Source organism: Cebus imitator, unplaced genomic scaffold (genome assembly GCF_001604975.1).
Source record: "Cebus imitator isolate Cc_AM_T3 unplaced genomic scaffold, Cebus_imitator-1.0 Scaffold4, whole genome shotgun sequence".
NCBI lineage: Eukaryota > Metazoa > Chordata > Mammalia > Primates > Cebidae > Cebus > Cebus imitator.
Genome location: NW_016107319.1, coordinates 13728075 through 13745552, shown reverse-complemented (window position 1 = coordinate 13745552; position 17478 = coordinate 13728075). Strand labels below are relative to the sequence as shown.

Sequence of the window (17478 nt, the reverse complement as noted above, 5' to 3'; positions counted from 1 at the left end):
CAGCAGCATTAAACACATAGAACTCAGAAGTGAATTTTCCTTTGACATGCAATAATCTTCAGACATTTTGAATGCAACAAAAATTTTTCCATGTTCCATTTCATAAGGAAAGGGTATTGGCTAAACGTATTGTAAAACTCTCCAGCCATTTGAAGCTCTCTTGCACAATGAAATACACGAAATGCTGTAGCTTTAGAGATTGTTGGTTGATTTCAACATACAGTTGAAACTATAACTGCTTTATTTGAACTTTGATATTTCTGATACTATATTTTTTTCAAATCTTCATGCCTGAAAAATAATGAAAAACTTTTCACAAGCATTCTTAAATTTCTCTATGCATAATTTAATAATAAAAACCTGTTTGGTCCTGCAGAACTCAGACTCCTTTATATCTCCTAATATATTATTTTTATTTCCTGCATGGATTTTGTTAACCTGTCAGGAGTTATAAAACAGATAACAGAGAACTTTTGAGAATTAATAACCTATTTTTACAGATGTTCTCCTCTCTATTCATTAGTAGACCTGATGTCAATCCACTTTCCATGGACTGGCTGAAAAATCTCACCTCAAAGAATTGGACACCAATGTTAACACTGTCTTAGAAAAAAAATGTGTATATGGTCTCCCAAAAGTACTCATCTAATTATTTCCCATTTTCACATTTACAAATACTAATTTATCTATCTAGGTGACACCTTCAGATCTGAGAAATTTCGAGTGGTAGATGATGGAAATAAATCTTTAAAGACACTGGACCAAGACATATGAGCTAGATATACAAAGGTCTTGTTTAAGATGATGGCTAGGAAGATTTTACCTAATTGATAATTTTTGTTAAGACCACTAATGCTTATTAATAACTATTAGCATAGTAACAAATCCCTCAGAAAGGATGGAAATATTAGACCCAGGAAATCAGAGTGATGTAATGACATGAGCAGAAGCTTTATGGTTAGTTCTGGCTTCAGACTTCAGTTGATCACTTATAAATTGTGTGACCTAGGGCAAATTATTGCGCCTCAGTTTTAACATCCGTAAACTGGAAATAGTAACACATACCTCTGACAATTGTGAAAATTAAGTAATGAAATACATCTAGCACATCATTAAAGCTCTGTGAATGTTACTTTTTAAAGATATACATCTCTTTTAATAGGAAAAAACTCAAAAATTAGAAAGTCATGCAAGGTGATTTCTTACATTTCTTCCATTTCGACGTTTCTGATGATAGGTTTCCAAATAAAGGCAGAAGAATCAGGGAAGCTTGCTTAGCTCTTATTTAGAAATTCAAATGCCACCAAACATCATGTCTGCAGAATGGTGTTCTCACATACAGTCAGTTTCCACTTATACAAACCAATTTGACCATGCAGCATATTCACTATACCCCTGGGAGAAAAACAAGTATTCTAGTTAAGAAGATAGACTTTCCTGGATTGGAATTACAGTCCCTAAATTCAAACTTAACTCCCAGGATATCTCTCTTTCCAACATGCCTGAGAACACAGACTAATCAAGTCCATATATCTCCTACCTTAAGGGAGATCCTGCTAACAGCTTTGTAAATAGTGCTTTTACAAATCTTAAAAGTCAAGATTAACAATAAAGTAAATGCATACCCATGGGAAAAGCTGATGGTAAAAATGATAATGAGATTACCTCTTGGTCTCCTCCAGACCAAAAGTTTTAATGTTTCTCTTTGGATTTGTTTTGTTAAAGCGCATTCGGTTTTTCTTGTATCATTTTTATGTTTTTGTTTTGTTAAAGGATATTCTGTTTTTCTTGTATTGTTTTTATGTTTTTGCAGTTGAAGCTAGGGTGTGAAAAAATAAAGACAGCATAGCAATCATTGGTTTCTGAGATTACTTAATATTTCATTGGATGTCCTCTTGGTAATACTAGGTGTATATTTAAAGAAGTAAAATTATATCTACTTGCAGATAACATGATTCTGCATGTTAAAAAAGATTCCACAAAAAAACTATTAGAACGAATAAATTCAGTAAAGTTTCAGGAAGCAAAATCAGCATACAAAAACCAGTAATTTATTTATTTATTTATTTGTTTGTTTATTTTTTGAGACCAAATCTTGTTCTGTTGCTCAGGCTGGAGTTCAGTGGCTCACTGCAATGCCTGCCTCCTGGGTTCAAGCAATTCTCCTGCCTCAGCCTCCCTAGTAGCTGGGATCACAGGCACCCACCACCACGCCCAGCTAACTTTTTAAATTTTCAATAGAGATGGGTTTTCACCATGTTAGCCAGGCTGGTCTCAAACCCCTGGCCTCAAGTGATCGGCTTGCCTCGACCTCCCAAAATGTTAGAATTACAGGTGTGAGCCTCTGCGCCTGATCCACTAGTATTTTTTATGCATAAATAACAGCCTAACTGAGAAAAAAAATCAAGAAAACCAGACTATTTATGATAGCATCAAAAAATTAAAATACTTAGGAATAAATTTAACCAAGGTGGTAAAAGACCTGCACACTGAAAACTATGAAACATTGATAAAAGAAATTGCAGAGGATACAAACAAATGGAAAGATATTCCATGCTAATGGATTAGAAGAATATTGTTAAAACGTCATACTCCTCATAGCAATATACAAATTTAATCCAATCCCTATCAAAATCCAATGATATTCTTTACAGAAATAGAAAAAGTAATCCTAAAGTTTATATGAAACCACAAAAGACCCTGGATAGCCAAACAATTCTGAGAAACAAAAGTTGGCAGTATTATACTTTCTGATTTAAAACTCTGTTACAAGGTGATAGTAATCAAAACAGTATGGTACGGGTATAAAAACAGACATGAAGGCACAAGAAAATAGAGAGCCTAGAAATAAATCCAATCATACATAATCAACAAATTTTTAACAAGGGCACCAAGAGGACAGACACAGTAAGCAAAGAATAGTCACTTTAATAAATGAGGCTGGGGAAACTAGATTTCTATGTGCAAAAGAATGAAATTTGACTTATGCTGTACACAAAATTTACCTCAAAAGGGTAAAATACCTAAATGTAAGACCAGAAATAATAAAACTCTTAGAAAAAAACATAGGGGAAAAGCTCCTGAACATTGGCCTTAGCAATAATTTTTTTTGGATATCACATCAAAAGCTCAGGCCCAAAACCAAAAATAAATAAATGGGATTACATCAAACTATAAAGCTTCTGCACACAATCAACAAACTGAAACAACATCCTACAGATTGGAAAAAATATTTCCAAACCATATATCAAAGAAGGGATTGGTATTTAAAATTTATAAAGAACTGGGACAGGCCGGGCGTGGTGGCTCAAGCCTGTAATCCCAGCACTTTGGGAGGTCGAGGCAGGTGGATCACGAGGTCAAGAGATCGAGACAATCCTGGTCAACATGGTGAAACCCCGTCTCTACTAAAAATACAAAAAGTCAGCTGGGCATGGTGGCGTGTGCCTGTAATCCCAGCTACTCAGGAGGCTGAGGCNTATGAAACATTCAGATGGAGATGGCAGTGAGATGAGAAGCGGGCCAAAGGCAGAGGCTACTGTAAAGTGAAAAATTAAGAATCTCATACAGAAATAAAAGCCAGAGGCCGGGCGCGGTGGCTCACGCCTTGTAATCCCAGCACTTTGGGAGGCCGAGGCGGGTGGATCACGAGGTCAAGAGATCAAGACCATCCTGGTCAACATGGTGAAACCCCGTCTCTACTAAAAATACAAAAAGTCAGCTGGGCATGGTGGCGTGTGCCTGTAATCCCAGCTACTCAGGAGGCTGAGGCAGGAGAATTGCCTGAACCCAGGAGGCAGAGGTTGCGGTGAGCCGAGGTCGTGCCATTGCACTCCAGCCTGGGTAACAAGAGCGAAACTCCGTCTCAAAAAAAAAAAAAAGAACTGGGACAGCTTAATACTAGAAAAACAAATAATCCTATTGAAAAATGAGCAAAGGACTTGAATAGATCTTTCTCCAGAGAAAACATAAAAATGGCCAACAGGTATATGAAAAAGTGTTCTACATCATTAGCCATGAGGGAAGTACAAATCAAAACCATCATGAGAACCACCTCACGCCATTAGGATGTCTACTATAAAAATGAAAATTAAAAAAGATAAATGCTGATGAGGGTATGGAGAAAAGGAAACTCTCATGTGCTGTTGGCAGAAATGTAGGTTGATACAGCCATGATGGAAAACAGCATGGAGATTTCTAAGAAATTAAAATTAGAACTACCACTCCCATATTAATTGCAACATTATTCTAGCCAAGATGTGGAAATTACCTATGTGTTCATCAAGGGACACTTGAATAAGGAATATTATTCATTTCTAAAAAACAATGTGGTCTTGCCATTTGCCACAACATGGATGAGCCTGGGGGAAATTACTAAGTGAAATAAGCCAGACACAGAAAGAAAAATATTGCATGATCTCATATGTGGAATCTTTAAAAAAAAAATTAAATATACAGAGACAAAGAACAAAACAATGGTTACTAGGGCCAGGGACGATGCGGGGTGGAAATGGGGAGATGTAGGTCAGTCAGAGGGTTCAAACTAGCAGACATGTAGAACGAACAAGTCTAAAGATCTAATGTACAACATGAGGACTATAGGTTATCAAAATTGTACTGCATACAGGATTTGTGATAAATGAGTAGATTTTAGCTGTTTTTACCACACACAAAAAATATGAGTATGTTAAATTATGGATGTTAATTTCTTTCATTTTAGCAATCTTTTTACTATCTAATATATCATATAACAGCATGTTGTATATCTTAAATATACACAATAAAATTTATTTTAAAAAGTTTTACAAACATTGCTTTTAGGACCTTAATAACCTGGTTTGAATTCTAATATCACCACTGCTAGCTTTTTGATCTTCCACAAATGCTTAACTTGTCTGACTCTCAGTGTCTTCATGTGCATAAAGGTAAAATTACATGAAATTAATTCAGAAAGAATAAATGAAAGTGGCATAGTAGGCTGCAAAATGTCAGTTCTTGCTTCCCATTGTTGTGTTTCCTCTTTGTATTTACCTCGTCATGAGAAACTAACAATGCTTAATAAAGAACAGTCTCTCCTCACCCTTCATTTATATTTGTTATAATTTTCTCCTTATTAATACATCTTCATCTTTGACAAAACCAAAAAAGCAGTATTAATGAAAGGCAAATAAAGGTTAAGGAATTCTTACAGATTAAAGGAGACTGAAGGGATACGACAACAAAATGAAATGTGATTCTTGATTACATTCTGAACTATAACAGCCATTAGTGAAATATATGGTAAAATGTAAATAAACTCTTCAGCTGTGATAATGGTATTTCGTTAATGTTAAGTTCTGGATTGCGATCATTGTAATGTGGTTATAGAAGATAATATCCCTGTTTTGGTAAACATATATTAAGTCATTTAGAACTAAAGAAGTATGGTGTTCACAACTTACTCTCAAATGACTCAGAAATATGTGTGTGCATATAGCTACATATGCATGCATGTGTAGAGTATATACTTAAACACATATGCCTATATACATACATAGAGCCAATCCTCACTATTCATGGATTCCATATTTGCAAGTTCAGTGCCTCACCAAAATTGATTTGTAATCACCAAATCAATACATGTGACACCTTTGGAGTCATTTGTGGAGACACACAGAGTGGTGAAAATTTGAGTTGCCAAATAAGCACAAATCCTACTGAGGTCGAACAAGTTATCCCCTACCTTTTTGTTTCAGCCTCACAGTGTAAACGAATGTCCTTTTCTTGGTCTATTTAGAATAACATTTTTCACATGCTTATGCTTTGTATTAGTGATTTTGCTGTTTAAAATGTCCCCCAGACATAGTGCTGAAGTGCTGTCCAGTGTTCCTAAGAGGGGGAAGGCCGTGCCTGATGGAGAGAATGTATGTGTTAGAAAGTCTCTGTTCAGGTGTGAGTTATGGTGCTGTCAGCCATGAGTTCACCTTTAATCAACAGTATATTTTAAATAAGATATCTTTAAACAGAAATACACATGAAGCAAAGTTTTGTATTTGTGGAATACAGTTGTGGAAAATGTTGTGTCCAGAGGCTCATGGGAACCTGACCTTGTATTTCCCTTAAGAACAATGACTCAGTATTTGCTAATTCAGTGTTTGCAGTGGCTTTATAGAACAAAACGACGACAAATAACAAGAATACAGAAAGAGAGAGAATGAGAGTGAGAGGACTGATAAAGCAAATGTGGTAATATTAATTTGGAAAATCTGGAAGAAAATTATACAAGAAGTATTTCTGTTGTTTTTGTAAGTTTTCTGTAAGTCTAAAGAAATTTGAAAAAAAAAAGCAAAAAAAAAAAAAAAAAAAATGCTGCACCCTTAGCTCAGAAACTTCTTTCAGGATCAGGAACAATCTAGAGGCAGATAAGGGGAGGTGCACCAGTATGTGGGAGTCTGAGAGGCAGGAATCTGTTCACTCTGGGTGACCCTGAGCAGAATAACTAGGAGAGTATGAATAATGGTCAAGAAAAGAAGTAAGATGTACAAGAGGCATGAAGAGTCCTGGATATAAGAAGAATCATGGGGTCAAAAGCTACTCTGATTTATGGGAAATTGGAAAACAAGGTAAAAGATAGATTTGAGCAAGCGTTCAGATTTAAAGCCTTAAACAATGTGAGGTGATTGGAAGTTCTGCTCGATAGTTACTGTTTACATGGCACTGAATCAACTTGGTAACTTTAAAAGAAATGGGGAGGACCAGCCACTTCCTTCCTCTGCATTAATATTCATCTTTTCTCAACATTGTAATTCTTCCAGAGACATTTGTCAAAACTTCTTTTGATTATAAAGAATGGGGTAAAAAAAGAGTGATGAATAACAACAAAAACCTTCTGTTTCTGTTGCATCTGGGAAAAAATGTTTATTTGTGTGCTAAAATTGATACATGTGTTTCTTTTGTTGTGTGAGTTTGGGAGCATATTTTTGTTTGTTTAGGGAATAAGTACACTTAACAATATATCCCGGACACATTATTAAGTGAATTTTTTATTAGAGTTTGTCTTACTCTGTTGCGTGTTGCTATAACAGAATGCCACAGACTGTGTAATTTATAAAGGAAAGAAATTTATTTCTTCGAGTTCTGGAGGCTGGAACGCCAAAGGTGGAGGAACCCGCAAATTTGGTGAGGTTTCTTGCTGCATCATTCCATGGTGAAAGGTAGAAGGACAAGAGACAGAGACACAGAGAGACAGAGACAAAGACAGAGACAAACAGACAGAGACAGACAGCAAGTGGTGGTTGAACTCACTTTTATAACAAGTTTACTCTTGTGATAAATAATCCACACTCATAATAATGACATTAATGCATTTCGGTTACTTCTTTTTTATTATTACTAGGCTTTAAGTTCTGGGATACATGTGTAGAAAGTGCAGGTTTGTTACATAGTTATACAAGTGTTGTGAAAGTTTGCTGCACCCATCAACCGTATTCTATATTAGGTATTTCTCCTAATGCTATCCTTCCTCTAACCCCCAACCCCCGACAGACTCCAGTGTGTGATGTTCCCTTCCATGTGTCTATGTGTTCTCATTGTTCAACTCCCACATATGAGTGAGAACATGTGGTGTTTGGTTTTCTGTTCCTGTGTTAGTTTGCTGAGAATGATGGTTTCCAGCTTCATCGATGTCCCTGCAAAGCACATGAACTCATCCTTTTTATGGCTGCATAGTATTCCATGGTGTATATGTGCCTCGTTTTCTTTATCCAGTTTATTATTGATGGGCATTTGGGTTGGCTTCAAGTCTTTGCTATTGTGAACAGTGCTGAAATAAACATACATGTACATGAGTCTTTATAGTAGAGTGATTTATAATCCTTAGGGATATACCCAACAATGGGATTGCTGGGTCAAGATCCCACTCTCAACACTATTGCATTGTGGATTAAGTATCCAACACATGAACTTTGGGGATACATGCAAACCCTAGTATCCCACCCTGGCTCCAAAATTCATGTACTTATCACGATGCAAAATACATGTATTCCAACCCAAGAGTCCCTAAAGTCAACTTGTTCCAGCATCAACTCAAAAGTCCAAAGTCCAGGGTCTCATCTAAATCAGATATGGGTGAGACTCAAGGCACAATTCATCCTGACTCAAATTCCTCTCTATTGTGATCCTGTGAAATTAACAAGTTATGTGCTTCCAAAATACAATGGTAGGACAGGCGTAAGACAGACATTTTCATTTCAAAAGAGAAAGGGGTAACTGGTCCCAAATAAGTCTAAAATCCAAAAGGTAAAATATCATTAAGTCTTAAAGTTTCAGAATAGTCTTCGATGTCATGTTCCACATTCTGGGCACACTGGGGTGGGGGCTGGGCCCCCATAGCCTTAGGCAACCCCCTATGGTTCTGCTGGGCTCAGTCCACTAACAGGTTTCATAGATTGGAGTCTTGTGCCTGCAACTCTCCCAGGCTGACTTCTGGGGGTCTTAGGAGTAGCCCCACTCCCACTGCTCCACTAGGCATTGTCTTAGTGGAGGCTCTCTGGGTGGCTCCAACTCCACATTTCCACTCAGCATTGGCCTGGAAAGGACTCTCTGTGGTGGCTTCATCTCTAAAGCAAGGCTCTTCCTGGGCAGCTAGGCTGTCTGCAACACCATGTGAAATCTAGATGGAAGAAGCCCCACAACTCTTGTGTTCCATGTACATGCAGAATTAGAACCACATGGTTACTGCCAAAATTTATCCAAATCAGTGGGTCAAGATGCACCCGTGCCTTTTTGAGCCCTTGCTGGGGTAGCTAAGGAGCACTGTGCAAGAATGCAAAGGACATAAACCCAAGGTTTCTGGGCAGCAAGCCCATGGAGGGCACTCAGGCCCATCCCTCAAAAATCATTCTGCCCTCCGAGAGGTCAGGCATGTGATTGGGGTCAGGCCTCAAATATCTCCAAAATGCTTTCAGGATCATTCACCCAAAGTCTCGATGGTTCCTCCTATCTGGACTAATTTTAGCATAGGATTGCTTGGATACACCTGTGGTTTGCTTTCCTGAACCTGCTTTTTTGTTCTTCACATGACCAGACTGAAAATTTTCAATTTTCATTCCATTCTGCAATCCTTTTCATTATAAATTCCATCTTTAAGTCTTTTCTTTCATCTTGCCTCATACTGTGTGCAGTTAAAAGAAGCCCAGTAACTCCTTCACTATTTTGCTTAGAAATTTCTTCAGCCAGACATTCTAGTTGAGTGCTCCTAAATTCCTCTTTCCATAAAGCCCTAGGACATGGACACAATTCAGCAACATTTTTTGTCACTTCATAACAAAGATGGCCTTTACTCCAGTTCCCGAGAAGATACTTCTCTTTGCCGTCTGAGATTTCATTAGAATGGCCTTTATTGTTCACATTTTTACCAACATTCTGATTATAACCACCTATGAAATCTTTATAAAGATTCAAGCTCTCCTTACAGCTCTCCCCTTATTCTAAGCCCTCATCAGAATCATTCTTAACACTCCATTTATGGCAGTCTAGGGTTTTTCTAGCCTGCTCCTCAAAATTCTTCTAGCCTCTACCTATTACTCAGTTCCAAATCTGCTTCCACATTTTCAGTTATTGTTATAGCAACAGCCCCACTTCTCAGTATCAATTTTCTGTCTTAGTCCCTTTCAGTTTGCTATAACAGAATTCCACAGACTGAGTAATTTATTTTTTAAAAGAAATTTATTCTGATAGTTCTGAAGGCTAGGAAGTCCACGGTTAGGGACCTCAAATCTGGTAAGCACCTACTTGCTGCATCATCCCATGACAGAGGAGGAAGGGCAAGAAAGCAAGAGTGACAAGAAAGCAAGAGGGGGTTAAATTTGTTTTTTATAATAATCTCACTACCCCAACTCTCATGATAATTATCCAACTCCCATGATAATGACATTAGTCCATTCATGAGGGAAGAGTCCTCATGATTGAATCACCTCTTAAAGGTCTCACCTCTCAATATTGTTGCATTGGGAATTAAGTTTCCAACACATGAATGTTGGTGGAGATATTCAAACCATAACAGAATGTATCATATATACAAAAGGTGCATAAACCATAAGCATACAGCCTAATAAATTTTTACAAAGTTGTCAAGAATAAAGAACATTATCAGAACAGTGGTCGTCTTCATACTTCCTCTCAGTCAGTATATCCCTCAAAGTTATCATTATCTCACTCCCATAGGTTAGTTTTGTTTATGTTTGAACTCTATATAAACAATATACAACATACAGTATGTACTCTTTCTTACCTGGATTATTTTATTTAATATTGTCTCTATGAGTGTCATTTAGTTGTTCCATGTAATAATGGTTTGTTCATTCTTATTTCTGTGTAATATTCTCTTCTTTGAATATACTAACATTTATTTATTCTGTTTACTATTGAATAATATTTTATTGCTTTCAGTTTGGGGTTCTTATCAATAGTAATGTATAAACACCCTTATATTGCATTTGGTACACACCTACACATGGTGTTTATATCTAGTTGTAATATTGTTGGGTTATTGAGTATGTGTATGTTGAGTGATCAGTTTTAATCTGTCAAACAGTAGTTATGGTTGTTAAAACAATTTATACATTCAATAGTGGTGTATTAATATTATCCTGGATATTTTTTATTGTTGTTTCCTATTTTTATTTGACTCTATTCAGAGAACATATTCCACAAAACCTGTACTTCTTGAAAGGTAAAACTGTAATTGTGACCAAGAATATGAACAACTTTTAAAAATATTCCCTCAAAATAAGAGAAAAATGTATAGTTTATGTTTGTTTATATACACACACAGTAATCAAATTAAGGCCTGAATAACTTTGGAGCAGCAGCATATTCCTAGACACAAAGACAATAGCATATAAATGCCAATATCTCCAAATAAATATTTAAACTAATGCACTTCCAAATAAATTACAATAGGTGTTTTTGTAATACAAAAATTATACTATGTTTATACACAAAGACAATTTTTAAAAATCAACTATCATGAAAAATTGAAACTAAAGTAGTAAAGAGATGCTTGTCCTACTACATATGATGCATTACCATCAAGTTACTATAAACCTTAATAGAATGTGTTGGTAGAGGAATAGCCAAATAGGAAAATATAGAGTCTAAAAACCAATTCAAGTACATAGAAGCTTTATATATAATAAATATGGTTTTACAATATGTTTAATAAAATGAACTGTATTTAACAACTATCTATCCTGAAATAAATAACATTACTTTTCAGCTATCCATCCAGCATAATTGGGTATCCAGTCAGACAAAAATAATTATACCCTATTTGATATCACACAAAAAACAAATCACACATTAATTTAATAACTAAATATTCAAAAAGTAAGTTTATCAGTAGAATACTTAAAAGAATACTTGTGTAACTTTGGGATTGGTGGATTATATAAGAATATTCGAGAATTCAGAAGCCACAATGATCAATAGATTTGACTAAATAAAAATTAAAACTTCATTTAAAAATTTAAAGACAGACTAGGAGAAAAGATTTGCAATATATTTAACAAAGGTTAACATCAAAGAAAATGATTGAATAAATTGTGTTTTAAACCTAAATGTTACTTAGCTATTAAAAAAAATGCGTTAGAAAAATGATCATATTTTTTGGTCATTTACCAAAATTTTTTTTTAATCTACATTCTGAGAATATAATGGCAGCAGTACAGCTTTTGGCTCTTTTTGAATTCTCACGTAAAAACAGACAAAGTAACTAGAGAGAAAATTCAAAATATTTATAACAAAAATTGGTAACAGGGTACCCACCATGAAACCTAAAATACAAACAGAGACAAAGTACAAACAACCACAAAATCTAAATGTTACTGAAACCTGTATGAGAGAAAACAGAGGGAAGCAAGCATATACCTGATGGACCTCAGAATAGGATAGCACAAAATAGTCATCTTAAACTTTGGCAGACCAATTTGAAAACAGCAGCTGCATCTAGGAAGGGTTTTGCATCCTCCAGTAGTTTTTAAGGGCAGAGAGCCACAGTAAAGCTAAAAAGTTTGGAGCAGTCTAGACCCTCTGAAGTCTTGAAACTCCCTTGTAGGACAGGGTCACACACCAAGAAGAAATGTCTGCGAGCCAAATGAAAACTGAGAAGGATTGGTATAAGAGAACAAAGAAAAGCCAAATAAAATTGGGCAAACTGAATAAAGCCAGGAAATCATAGAAGGCAGTATGCCATATATTTAACACTACACAAATACAAAAAGAAGAAGAAAATTTGTGAAGACAGAAAGTTATCTAGATGAAGATTATTCAGAAAATTTAGAACAGAAATCATATTAAAATGAGAAACATGAAGATATTGAGATCAAATTCCATATAAAATTACTGCAGGACATCTCTGTATACAATAAAATATGCCAGAAAGATACACTCAAAATACAGTAACAGGTATAAAGTACTATTTCCAAACAAGCTAAAAGGCATTAAGACAATGTACAAAATATGAAAGTACAGTGTAACTTAAAACTACAAAAGTTCAAAACTAAGGTAATGGAACTCAAAGCTTAGAAATAAGGGAGAAAATCATTTTAGAAAGCAAGATTTAAGCTAGAAGAAACACAGGAGTGAATAAGCACAATAAATATTGTCTTAGGGACTTAAGGAGAAAATGGCAGATAGGAGGCAGGACTAACTTGCAGCTCCTACTCAGCAGGACAGAGCAGTGTGTGGAGACCCACATCATGAACTTTTGCTCTGAGAACTACTGCAGGAACATACCAAGAAAGCCAAGATAATCCACAGACCCTTTGAAGAAAGTGAATTGCCACTGCAGACTCCATGGGACAACTGAGGAACACCGAAGACAAAGGGCATCATCTCTTGAAAGCTCTATGGCCCCACCCACTGCCTGATCCTCCCTAGACTACCACAGTTGATGCACTTTTGGAAGCGCCACATCCTGGCTGGAGGCCAGTCAACACAGAACCAGTGCACTTAACAATAATACAACCAAAGGACCCTCAAAGTCCACTTCACTCCCCTACTGCCTCCACCGGAGCCAGGTGCTGGTATCCATGAGTGAGAGACCTGAAGATGAATCACATCACAGGACTCTGCAGATATTCCTCAGTCCCAGCCTGGAGCTCTGCTGGGTGGGTAAATCAAAAGAAATAAGGATCGCTGCAGTTCAGCTCTCAGGAAGCCCCGTCCCTAGGGGAAAGGGAAGAGCACCACAACAAGGGAGCACTCTGTGGGGCAAAGGAATCTGAACAGCAGCCCTTGAGTCCCAGATCTTGCCTCTGACATAGTCTACCCAAATGAGAAGGAACCAGAAAAACAATTCTGGTAATCTGACAAAACAAAGTTCTGTATCAGCCCCAAAAGATCACACTAGCTCACCAGCAATGAATCCAAACCAAGTGAATAGAAGTAGCTATTCTTATATCAGACAAAACAAACTTTAAAGCATTAACAGTTTAAAAATACAAAGAGGGAAATTATATAAATGGACTAGTCCAAAGGGAAATTATCACAGAAAGATAATTGAGAAGATTCAAATAAGCTCAATTAGAAATGAAACAGAAGATATTACAATCAATGCCACAGAAGTACAAAAGATCATTCAAGGCTACTACAAACACCTTCGCATGCCTAAGCTAGAAAACCTAGAGGAGATGGATAAATTCTTGGAAGTATACGATGCTCGTAGATTAAACCAGGGAGAAATAGAAACTCTGAACAGAACAATAACAAGCAGCAAGGTTGAAATAGCAATTAAAAAGTTACCAAGAAAAAAAACCTCCAGGACCAGATGGATTCACAACTGAATTTGATCAGAAATTCAAAAAATTGATACCAATCATATTGACACTATTCCAAAAGATAGAGAAAGAGAGACTCCTCACTAAATCATTCTACAAAGCCCGTATCACCCTAGTACCAAAACCAGAAAAGGACATAGTAAAGAAAAGAAAACTACATACCTGATGAATATACATGCGAAAATCCTCAACAAAATATGAGCTAATGCAATCAATTAACATATTTAAAAGATAATCCACCATGATCAAGTGGTTTTCACACCAAGGATGCAGGGATAGTTTAATACCCACAAGTCAATAAATGTGATACACCACATAAACAAAATTAAAAACAAAAATCACATGATCATCTCAATAGATGCATAAGAAGCATTTGACAAAATCCAGCATCCCTTTATAATTAAAATTCTCAGTGAAATCAGCATAGAAGGGACATGCCTTAAGGTAATTAAAGTCATCTATGCAAAGCCCACAGCCAACATTATACTGAACAGGGAAAAATTGAAAGCATTCCCCCTGAGAAATGGAACAAGAAAAGGATGTGCACTTTCACCACTCCTATTCAACATAGTACTGGAAGTCCTAGCCAGAGAAATCAGACAAGAGAAAGAAATCAAGGGCATCCAAATTGGTAAAGAGGAATTCAAACAGTTTGCTGATGACATGATCATATACCTAGAAACCCCTAAAAACTTATCCAAAAACTCCTAGAACTGTTAAACGAATTCAGCAAAGTTTCAGGATACAAAATTAACATACACAAATCAGTAGTCCTGCTATACACCACTAGCAACCAAGCTGAGAATCAGATCAAGAACTCAATCCCTTTTAAAAATAGCTGAAAAAATGAAATAAAGTACTTAGGAATATACTGAACCAAAGAGGTAAAAGACCTGCACAAGGAAAACTACAAAACAATGCTGAAAGAAATCACAGACAACACAAATGGAAACATGCCTCATGCGCATGGATGGTGCATTAGTCCGTTTTCACACTGCTGATAAAGACATACCCAAGACTAGAAAAAAATAGGTTTAATGGACTTACAGTTCTGCATGGCTGGGGAGGCCTCACAATCATGGTGGAAGGTGAAAGGCACTTCTTACATGGCAGCAGCCACAGAAAATGAAAACCAAGTAAAAGGGGTTCCCCTTATAAAACCATCAGATCTTGCGAGACTTATTCACTACCACAGGAGCAGTATGAGGGAAACCACCGCCATGATTCAATTATCTCCAACTTGTTCCTCCTCATAACACTAGGGAATTATGGGAGCTATAATTCAAGGTGAATTGGGTGGGGACACAGCCAAACCATATCAGATGGGTAGAATCAATATTGTGAAAATAACCATACTGCTAAAAGCAATCTATAAAATCAGTGCAATTCCTATCAAAATACCACGATCATTCTTCACAGAACTAGCAAGAACAACCCTAAAATTTATATGCAATCAAAAAAGAACGCACATAGCCAAAACAAGATTAAGCAAAAAGAACAAATCTGGAGGCATCACATTACCTGACTTCAAACTATACTACAAGGTCATAGTCACCAAAACAGCATGGTGCCGTTATAAAACCAGGCATGCAGACCAATGGAACAGTATAGAAAACCTAGACATAAAGCCAGATACTTACATCTAACTGATCTTCAACAAAGCAAATGCAAACATAAAGTGGGGAAAAGATACCCTATTCAACAAATGGTGCTGGGATAATTGACAAGCCACATGTAGAAGAATAAAACTAGATCCTCATCTCCAATCTTATACAAAAATCAACTGAAAATGGATCAAAGACTTAAATCTAAGACATTAAACCATAAAAATTCTAGAAGATAACATCAGAAAAAGCCTTCTAGACATTTGCTTAAGCAAAGACTTCATGACCAAGAACCCAAAAGCAAATGCAACAAAAGCAAAGATAAATAGATGGGACTTAATTAAACTAAAAAGCTTCTTACTACAAAGAAGTGGTCAGCAGAGTAAACAGATAACCTACAGAGTGGGAAAAAATCTTCATAATCCATACATCTGACAAAGTACCAATATTCAGAATCTACAAGGAACTCAAACAAATCAGTAAGAAAAAAATCCAATCCCACCAAAAAGTGGGCTAAGGACATGAATAGACAATTCTCAAAAGAAGATAAACAAATGGCTAACAAACATATGAAAAAATGCTTAACATCACTAATATCAGGAAATGCAAATCAAAATCACAATGTGATACCACCTTACTCCTGCAAGAATGTCCAAATCAAAATTCAAAAAATAATTCAATGATTCAATACAGAAAACGTGGTAACTATATCACGGAGTACTACTCGGCTATAAAAAGGAATAATATATTGGCACTTGCAGCAACCTAGATGGAACTGGAGACTATTATTTTTTTTAATAGTTTTATAATATTGAATCTTTCTCTTTTTTTATTATTGTACTTTAGGTTCTGGGGTACATGTGCAGATCATGCAGGATTGCTGCATAGGTACATACATGGCAAGGTGGTTTACCACCTTCATCCCCCCCATCACCTATATCTGCTATTTCCCCCCATGATATCCCTCCCCACCCTCCCCACTCCCCGCTGCCCCTCCCCTAACCCCACCAGCTGACTGCAGTGTGTGATGCTCCCCTCCCTGTGTCCATGTGTTCTCATTGTTCAACATTCACCTATGAGTGAGAACATGTAGTGTTTGTTTTTCTGTTCTTGTGTCAGTTTGCTGAGAATGATGGTTTCCAGATTCATCCATGTTCCTATGAAGTACATGAACTCATCATTTTTTATGGCTGTGTAGTATTCCATGGTGTATATGTGCCACATTTTCTTTATCCAGTCTATCGTTGATGGACATTTGGGTTGGCTCTAAGTCTTTGCTATTGTGAACTAATTCAGGAATGGAAAACCAGGCATTGCATATTCTTACTCATAAGTGGGAGCTAAGCTATGAGGATGCAAAGGCATAAGTATAATACAATGGACTTTGGGAACTTGGAAGAAAGAGTGGGAGGGGGTGAGGGATAAAAGGCTACACATTGGGTACAGTGTACACTGCTCAGGTGATGGGGTGCCCCCAAATCTCAGAAATCACCACTAAAAAACTTACTCATGTAATCAAATACCACCTGTTCCCCAAAAACCTATTGAAATAAAAAAGTAAAAATTTAAAAATATATATTGTCTTAAAAATTAAGTGATAAAAAATAGTAAAACAAACTTCTTAAAAAGACGTGAAAAATAAAAGGATTTGAGAGTAACATAATTAAATATGGTAAAAGATCCAATAAATAGATAACCAAATAAAGGAAATCACCCTGTAACAAAACTAGACATTTATAAAAACTTTCCTAAAATAATAAGAAACAATTTTTACAACTAACATTGAGGGTTCATAATGTGAATTTGACAAGATAGACTCAGGATGATCAATACCAGGACATTTTAGTGAAATTGCTAGACAATAAAGGAAAGTAAAAACTCTTTAGTGTTTTTTAAAAATAGCACATAACGCCGGGCGCGGTGGCTCAAGCCTGTAATCCCAGCACTGTGGGAGGCCGAGGCGGGTGGATCACGAGGCCAAGAGATTGAGACCATCCTGGTCAACATGGTGAAACCCCGCCTCTACTAAAAATACAAAAAATTAGCTGGGCATGGTG

At 36.4% G+C, this 17478-nt stretch overlaps 1 long non-coding RNA gene across 3 annotated transcripts in view; it reads right to left on the bottom strand.

Annotated features, from left to right (window-relative positions):
* Positions 1-17478, bottom strand: part of LOC108307437 — a 232296-nt gene that overhangs the window by 81846 nt on the left and 132972 nt on the right. For all 3 annotated transcript variants that reach the window (XR_001826536.2, XR_005201243.1, XR_005201244.1), the window contains exon 2: positions 1207-1395. This is a non-coding gene — a long non-coding RNA (uncharacterized LOC108307437). The remainder of the gene's footprint in view (positions 1-1206; positions 1396-17478) is intronic.